The following is a 9,227-nucleotide window of genomic DNA, read 5'->3' as shown; positions in this document are numbered from 1 at the left end:
CGGACTCGCCCTCGTCCCTCCCTCCGGGCCCCTCACCGAGACTTCTCCACCTGCAGATTCTCAGGGGCGCTCTGAGCGCCTAGTTGTCCTTAATTCAGGAAAAACGGGCACGGCTCTGCATTCAAAGACCTAATCCCATTTCGCCGATACACACCAAACACTTGGAGAAAGAGTGGGGAATTTACATACCTTAGTGCCCAGCTGTGTGCCACCAACCTGAAAGGACAGACGAGGTTTAGGCAATGGCTGGGAGAGATGCGGGTAGAGAAGGCAGGAGAGAAAGACTGGGAAAAGAAGAGGGAAGATGGGGCACTGTGGGGAGCCTGGACTGATGAAGAGACTAGAGGAGTCGGGAAGAGGGAAATGGTCAGAAAGGGGAGGTCTGCAAAGCAAGGCCTCAGAATTTGGATTTAATGTCCCAAGCACGGAGGCCACTGTTTTGACCGAGATGCTCCTGGAAGCCAAGGCACCATGAGAAGCCCGGTGAGGCTGAGGCACTTCTTTTTTCACAGGTGAGGATACGAGGTGACTCAACTTAGAAATCAATCAGAACTAAAGGAAACCACGGTGCAGATGGACAAGCCGATGGTCACACTATTTATGCATTCAAGAGATTCTTTGTGCCACGTCAGGCTGCTTTTTCACCATCACCACCAAACAAAGTGGGTTTTTTTTAAAGGCGGGAGTTGGGAGGTGGGTGGGGAGATTACACCCTTCAAGATCAGGAAGTGTCTTATCTTTCTGTGCTATCCCTCACAGAGTACTTGGCACAGAGGCAGACAGGTGCAGGATAGATACTCTTGGAGATTTGCTGATATGAGATTTGAGAATGGACCTGCTGTTTTTTTTTTTTTTTGAGATGGAGTCTTGCTGTGTCATTCAGGCTGGAGTGCAGTGGCCTGATCTCGGCTCACTGCAACTTCTGCCTCCTGGATTCAAGCGATTCCCTTGCCTCCGCCTCCTAAGTAGCTGGGATTACAGGCACGCACCACTATGCCCAGCTAATTTTTTTGTTTTTAGTACAGATGGGGTTTCACCATGTTGGCCAGGCTGGTCTCGAACTCCTGACCTTAGGCAATCCGCCCACCTCAGCCTCCCAAAGTGCTGGGATTACGGGCGTGAGCCACCACGCCCAGCCTGGACCTGCTTTAATACCCCTCAATTCTGCATATTCTTTTTCTAGAAACATGGACTTCTTAATCTCTTCTAATGGGCTCTTTGACTAATTCCACCTAAAGGAAGAATGATATGTTTATGTTCCAGTGTTCTATCAGATTTATTAAATGATTAATCAATTCTTTATCTGTTAAATAATTAGTGTTGCCCAGATCAACAGAAGGCTGTTGGCTAAACCAATAGCCCTTGGTTAGCACCACTTATTTGACACATATCACAGAGCCCTTTCTGAGGCTGCAGCATTTTCTAATGTCCGTGTCACCATAATTCGATTATAAGCATTTTGTAGACTGCCCATAGCCAAACCCTTGCACAGAAGCATCCATCTATCCATCCATTTATTTGAGAATAAAATAAAAGAATGGGCAACACTTACAGAGGGACCAAACGAGCAGGAGCCAAATTGTTCCTTGCTCTGACCAACTAACTGTATTTAACACTACCAAGCACTAGCAGTGACAGTGATACATGAAAAGCTTTCCAAAATTTAAGTATAACTCATTGTTTTCCTGAATCAAGGTTTAATCTAACCTTGGTCATAACCACAGATGTGATAAAAATGTTTTTCTTTATAACTCTCCTAAATGTTCATCTTAGAGTTATACTTCTTCTACCTAAGACTCTAGGCCCTTAAGCCCTCTTGGCATCACAGCACCTGCAGCTGCTGAACTACTCCCTGTTAGACCTATCTGCCTGGTCAGTCAGTTTAGAGAACTCCAAACCAAAACAAAACAAAAAGATAAAAGCTGAGCTGCCATGGATGGGGTAGATGTGGCAGGCCTGAAACCCCAATTTGACCTCCCTTTTCCCCTCCACCGTCAGGATTCTAGGGAGAGGCTTAAAGCCCCCATTTCTAGAGAGAAACAAGATCCAAGAAAACAACAGCTAGTTAGTAGCAGATCCAAGACCTTTTTTTTTTTTCTTTTCTGAGACAGGGTCTCACTTTGTCACCCAGGCTGGAGTACAGTGGCGTGATTTCAGCTCACTGCAGCCTCACCCTCTCAGGCTCAAGCGATCCTCCCACCTCAGCCCCCTAAGTACCTGGGACTACAGGTACCCACCACCATGCCTGGCTAATTTTTTGTATTTTCGGTAGAGATGGAGTTTTGCCATGTTGCCCAGGCTGGTCTCTAACTCCTGGGCTCAAGTGACCTGCCTGCCTTAGCCTTCCAAAGTGCTGGGATTAGAGACATGAGACACTGCACGGAGCCCCAAAACCATTTTAATGCTATACAGGCCACTAGCTTCATTTTGCAAGACTAAAATGGCTGTTCAAACTGTAACTACAAATACATTTGTCACTATTTATCTCTATACGTATGCCTTTGTGGGTTGCCTAGATTTCAACAAGGGTGCCTGAATGGCCAATCCTCAGATAAATTATATTTTGAGAAATGGTACATTCGAAAAGCAAGAGGAGCCTCCAGGCCTAGATTAGAGACTCAATACTTTTAACTGAAAAAGTGTCTTTATGTTTTATTTTATTTTAATTTTTGAGACATGGTCTCTCTCTGCCACCCAGGCTGGAGTGCACTGGTTCACTGCAGCCTCGAACTCCTGGGCTCAACTGATCCTCCCACCTCAGCCTTTTAAGTAACTGAAAAAGTGCTTGGATTTATTTTATCTAATTATCTAATTAATTAGCTTATTTTTTTTTTTAGGTGAAGTCTCGCTCTGTCGCCCAGGCTGGAGTGCAGTGGCGCGATCTTGGCTCAGTGCAACCTCCACCTCCCGGGTTCAAACAATTCTTGTGCCTCAGCCTCCCGAGTAGCTTGTATTACAGGTGTGTACCACCATGTCTGGCTAATTTTTGTATTTTTAGTAGAGACAGGGTTTCACCATGTTGGCCAGGCTGGTCTCGAAGTCCTAACTTCAAGTGATGCACCTGCCCCAAGTGCTGGGATTACAGGTGTGAGCCACTGCACCTGGCCTGAGAAAATGCTTTTAAATGATCTCTTCCTTTCCCAAACCCAAGACCATGAGTAACTTTAAAAATAATGCTCCATGGGTGAGTATTCTGATAGGAACATAATGAGTATAATAATGAGAGTATGTGTCTTTTTTTTTTCCCCCATTTCCACAGCAACTTGGGTTCACAGAATGCTTTGTTGTCATTATGGTTGTAACAGGAAGGCAGGCATGTCTATGCAGGGATAGGCCTTCCACGGGGGATGCACAGGACACTGCAGAGAAGAGGCATGCTTCTTAGCATGGAGCCTGGCCTGTGAGCTCTTCTGAGGGTAAGACCGGTGGTCTGGAATCCTACAAGTTTCTCCAGCTTTCTTGGGAGGGTGTCCCATCCTGACATGACTGAGTACCACTAGCCACCTCTCCTGGGATGGAAGACTGAGGTTTGAACTCACCAGGCCAAGCCCTTCCCACTCAGTACTTAGCAGTGGCACCTGTGACTTAGCCTTTTCTCCATCCTCTCCCAAGTGGCCAATGGTCAGACCTTGGAAGAAGGGTGTTTCAGGGAAGAGAATAGAATAGGGATATGCGGGTGCCCTTTCATACCAGAAGAGACTGAAATAGGGGATTTAGGGCATAGTTAGACGCAGAGAAATGGATGAGACCCTTTCATCTTTGAGCCAAGAACAGTCAGACATGGTCACTCTCAGCTCCTGACAGCAGGGACTCAGAAGCCTGCTGAGAAGGGCTTAGGTAAAATGCTCCTATAGGCCTTTCAGGAGTAATATCTGATTCAGCTTCATCTGCCCTCCCCCAATCTCAGCTGCTGAGTTCTTGGGGGTGAGTGACCCACAGCAGGTAGGAGGTGTTCCTATCCTCCCACATCATACCCACAGCTCCCCATTCTCTCACCCTCATCAGATACCACCTCTAGGCCAAGCCCTGAGGGTGCAGAGGAGCTAGCCCTTCCCCACAATGTTTGCAGACAAGTGGGAGGGATAAGAGAGATATTTGCTATTCCAGCATGAACCCTGTCTTCTGATTCCCTCCACCCCCCAAAAAGCAAAGCTGGACATACAGCCCAATGGATCCTTCTCGAACTGATGTGATAAAAGCAATATCACTTTATTTCAGGAAAGCCTTGATCTTATCAACATCATACCAGCCTGCCTGTAATGATCCTGATTTTGTTATGGTTTGATGGGAAAATGACTGACTTGAGAAGGAAAAATCAGAAACAGAGGAGGGCACGAATATCAAACAGCCTCAAGGCTGAGGATCTTTCTATGTAATATCATTATGGATGATCTGAGATAACGGAGTCAAGAATATTCTAATCCAATCTGCAACAGGGACTAAATTAGACAGGGCTTCTCTAAGGTACAGGAGAATTGGAATACAATTTTAAGAGACCTCAGAAAATTAGGATGAAGGGAGTTGTTGCAGAAAGAGGAGGACACTCCATATAAGCTGGGATATAAGGGGCAAAACAAAAATAACCCAAGTGGGGGGAGGAAAAAAGAAACCAAATCTGAAGATAGCAGAAAAAGATCTGAGAAGTGTTGTTTGTTGCAAGCCAAACACTGGGTTTCAATTCTCTAAGGTCCTATTCAGTTCTGGCTCTGAAGCTAGAGCCCAAATCCCATTTGACCAATCAGCATGCTGGAAAGAGCATCTGGGCCCTTTCTTTCTTTTCTTTTTTTCTGAGACAGAGTCTTGCTCTGTCACCCAGGCTGGAGTACAGTGGTGCATTGCAGCTCACTGCAACCTCTGCCTCCAAGGCTCAAGTGATTCTCCTGTCTCAGCCTCCCGAGTAGCTAGGATTACAGGCACATACCACCATGCCTGGCTAATTTTGTGTATTTTTAGTAGAAATGGGGTTTCACTATGTTGGCCAGGCTGGTCTTGAACTCCTGACTCAAATGATACACCTGCCTCCGTCTCCCAAAGTGCTGAGATTATAGGCCATGAGCCACAGTGCCTAGCCGACCTGGCCCATTTCAAGATTTGCCCATAAATTTTTGTCCAGCTCTAGCTCCTTGTCAGAAATCTCTGGCCTACGGGCACAGTGGCTCAAGCCTGTAATCCCAGTACTTTGTTTGGCCGAGTCAGGGGGATTGCCTGAGCCCAGGAGTTCAAGACCAGCCTGGGCAACATAGTAGGGTCTAGTTTCTACTAAAAATAATAATAAAAAAAATACATTAGCTGGGTGTGGTGGTGCAGGCCTGTAGTCCCAGGTAGTTGGGAGGCTGAGGTGGGAGGACTGTTTGGGCCCCAGAGGTTGAGGCTGCAGCAAGCCATGATCATGCTGCTGCACTCCAACCAGGATCAATCAGGATGACAGAGCAAGACCCTGTCTAAAAAAAAAAAAGAGAATAAAAGAAACGGAAAAGAAAAGAAATCCCTGGCCTACACCCCAAGCCCTCCAACTCCAGCTCTCCACTGTTTCCCCTCTGACCCATTGCAGGCTCCCAGTTGATAGGGGCGAGTTCCCGAGTTTCCAGATGAAAATATCCCCTCCCACGGTGACCACAGCAACCTAGAAGAGTAGTGACTGAAAGGCCCCGTGTCCTGGATGCTGGGAGCCCGGGAAGCGAGGACACACGCACACTCCCACCCTCATTCACATCCACAGACACACTCGGGCATGCAGTTCGATGACTTGACAGCCGAACAAGCGTGCAGCGCGGCGCTAATTGCACAGGATCCCACCGCGGTGCTGGGGTAGGGGCGCCGCTCCTCCTGCCACGAACGAGGCATCATTTTCGGAGCCTGCTGCAGGCTCTGCCCATCGCGCCCTACCCAGGGCAGAGCCAGGCGCCCTGCAACCAGGGATCTGCAACCGCAGCCTGAAACTCCGCAGTCTGGGCTGCTTTGGACACGTGCGTGGGCAGGAGCTAGGAAGGCGGTGACAGAGTGGGGTTAGCAAAAGGGGGAGAATGACAAGAACGCTATTCTCAAAACTTTCATCCTGACATTAAAAAAAAAGAGGAAGCACAGAGGGAGCTGGGGGGCCTGGAGGGAGGCAGAGGAGGAAGTGGAGAGCCGTGTTCAGGATGAAAATGGGGTAGTGTCGGAGAACTTTAGAATTGGGAAGGGATTTTAGGAATCTTTTAATCTGGTCTCCCCACACCACTTTCCACCTAGGAGGAAACTAGAGGCCCACCCAGTAAGGTGAGCAGATGGGCCCAAAGTCACACAAAGGTGAGTTGAAATTTTACATATTAAAAGCAGCTTCTCCTGGAAGTGGGAGCCAGGGAGGGTGCAGAGGTAGGCATCATGGTGTCGAGGTCAAGTCCAAGCTCCTCCTATGACTTTCAGTCTATAATGGTGGGGCCAGAGGAGGTGTCCCCTCCAAGCCAAGCATCTCCTGTCTCCAGGACTCCCCTGGCTTCTCTGACCTGCTCACACGAAGCTTGAACAAAGGGTGCCCCCACTGGCAGGGGGTGAGGGGGGGGGGGGGGGTGCACAGAACTCCACACTCCAGAAATGCCTGGGCCTTACTCATCCTCTCCCCTTCAGAATCACTGATGACAGGGCGGTGCTCCCTCCCATTTTCCACAAAGACAAACTGAGGCTCAGCAGTGTTCAGGGAGGGAGCTTGAACCCAGAGCCGGTCGTCAGTGCAGGACTGTCTGCATCTTGCAATGGCTCCAGCAACATGAAGTATCAGACCCACCAATGGTCCTGTCGGGGTGAGAACACGTGGGGTTTTATTACCAGTGAGACTTGGGGATTTTTTTTTTTTTTTTTTTTTAGACAGAGTCTCGCTCTGTCACCCAGGCTGGAGTGCAGTGGCCCAATCTCAACTCACTGTAGCCTCCGCCTCCCGGGTTCCAGCGATTCTCCTGTCTCAGCCTACCGAGTAGCTGGGATTACAGGTGCTTGCCAAGCCACCACACCCGGCTAATTTTTGTATTTTTAGTAGAGACGGGGTTTCACCATGTTGGCTGGGCTGGTCTGGAACTCCTGACCTCAGGTGATCTGCCCGCCTCGGCCTCCCAAAGTGCTGGGATTACAGGCGTGACCCACCACCCCCAGCTGGTTTGGGGGTAAATTCTAGGTTGTCTTTGATTTCTCCCCACAAAAGTCCACAGGTGGAAAGGGGTTAGGTTGGGAGGGAAACATAAAAGGATGCTCATGGCAGACAAGGTCACAAACCTGGGCTCATACTCCGGGAATGATGAGCCCCCAAAACCAAGGGCCTTCAGGCTGGGGATGGGAACCAGAACCCTCACCAGAAGTCAGGCTGGGGAGCGAGTGTGCAGCACTGAGCATCCAGGGCCGCCTGCTGGACCCCCAAGAGGGTGTGGTTTGGTGCTCCCTGGAAGCAGTGGTCCCCCATTCTTGGCTGTCACTCCAGAGACCCAATGCTTGCCCGGCCCCAGAGTCTGCCCCGTGGGTATGTAATTCCACGAGGCTGTAGGCCACCTTCCCTGGGGGCTGTGGCTATTGCCCAGGCAAGGGGACAGGACAAGGACAATCAGCTGTCTCAGCTCCTCCAGGATGATTATGGCTTTTCCCTGCCGCCCACCCCCCATCCCCCCCACACCCGCCTCCTGCCAGGACCCCTGGGGAGAAGGAGCCTTCTCAAGCCATTCCAGTTCCTCTCCTGTGATTTGTTCTGAATTTTCAAACAAAGAGTAATTATGACAGATGTGGAGCAATCAGCATCATTATGCGGAAACAAGAAAGGGAAAGGGAGCGAAGAGGAGGGGGGATTTGTCTTTCCTCCTCAGGAAGAAGCAACTCCCACCTCTACCTCCAGCAGCCCCAGCCACCTCCCAGCTTCCTCTTCACTCAGGAACCCTTTCCCAGCCGGCTCTTGCCCGCCTCACAGGTAGAGCAAGACTTGTCTACACAGAGCCTCCTGTAACTGGGATGTCCCAGCAGCAGCTGGGCCATGGAGTATGTAATCCTGCCTGGCCCACCCAGAAGTGGCTTCCATCTTGGCCAGGGTTCCAAGCTGTCCTCTGTTCTCTACACTCCCCTACTCTCACATTACATGCCCCCAGGTATCTGCTTTTATTTCTGAGGCATAAATACTGATAGGTTCTCCAGGGGTGTGAGGCCCTGCTAGAGACATTCCGGCCAGTGAATTTTTTGGGTCAGGCAGAACTGGGTTGAAATCCCAGCTTCCCCACTTACTGTGTACCCTCGGCCAATTTAATTAATCATTCTGGGATTTCGTTTACTCATCTGTAAAGCAGGGCTAGTAATTCCTATTAATGGAATTGTGGGAATTAAACAAATTAGCACAGAAAGGGCCTAGAACAGTGCAGCCCCATAATACTCTGACTACATTTACTGTTACTAACTGGTTCTCTACAAGAACCAGCACATAGGTAGCCCTCACACCTGCTCGGCTCAGCCTCCAGGGTGCTTTGGAAACTCAGAGACCCTCTGCAATCTGCCATGGAGGTCAGGAGCCCACATCCAAGGCTTAACAAGCCCACACCCACAGGCAAACCAGGGCAGGACGAAAGAAAAACAGGGGCCAGCGGCAGTGGCTCACACCTGTAGTCTCAGCACTTTGGGAGGCTGAGGTGGGAGGACTGCTTGAGTTTGAGGCCAGCCTGAAAAACGTGGTGGAACCTGATCTCTACCAAAAATACAAAAATTAGCCAGGTGTGGTATTGTGTGCTTGTAGTCCCAGCTTTTTGGGAGGCTGAGATGGGAAGACTGCTTGAGCCCAGGAAGTTGAGGCTGCCCTGAGCCAAGATCGCACCACTGAACTCCAGCCTGGGTGACAGAGTGAGACCCTGTCTCAAAAAAGAAAAGAAAAAGAAAAATAGAAACATGCACACCAGTGTATCCTAGGGGAGGGCCATATAAGACTCCTGCTTTCTGAACCAGAGGGCAGTGAAAAGTGAGGCACTGGGGAAGGCCAGGGTTCAGAAGCCTGATAAACCAGAGACTCCCTTACCTACCCAGACTGGAGGACCAGCCATGTCCTTGGGCATGTCACTTACCTGGGGCTTCGGTTTTCAAGTCTGTAAAATGAGAAAGTTAGGCTAGATGAGCACCAAGGTTTTTCCCGAAGCTCTGATCCTACAAGGAGACCGAGAAGACCCCTAAGGACCTAAGGGGGCTGGGAATTTTAGGATTCTATTGCTGCAGCCTGAGACTCAAAGGGCTAGAAC

At 49.5% G+C, this 9,227-nt stretch overlaps 1 protein-coding gene across 1 annotated transcript in view; it reads right to left on the bottom strand.

The window, feature by feature from the left end:
* The window catches only part of CILP (cartilage intermediate layer protein), a 195,402-nt gene that overhangs the window by 164,649 nt on the left and 21,526 nt on the right, over positions 1 to 9,227 (bottom strand). The window lies entirely within an intron of this gene.

The sequence above is a fragment of the Hylobates moloch genome, unplaced genomic scaffold, assembly GCF_009828535.3.
Source record: "Hylobates moloch isolate HMO894 unplaced genomic scaffold, HMol_V3 SCAFFOLD_14, whole genome shotgun sequence".
Classification (NCBI taxonomy): Eukaryota; Metazoa; Chordata; class Mammalia; order Primates; family Hylobatidae; genus Hylobates; species Hylobates moloch.
Note: the sequence above shows the minus strand (reverse complement) of the source record. Positions and strands in the feature narration are given on the sequence as shown.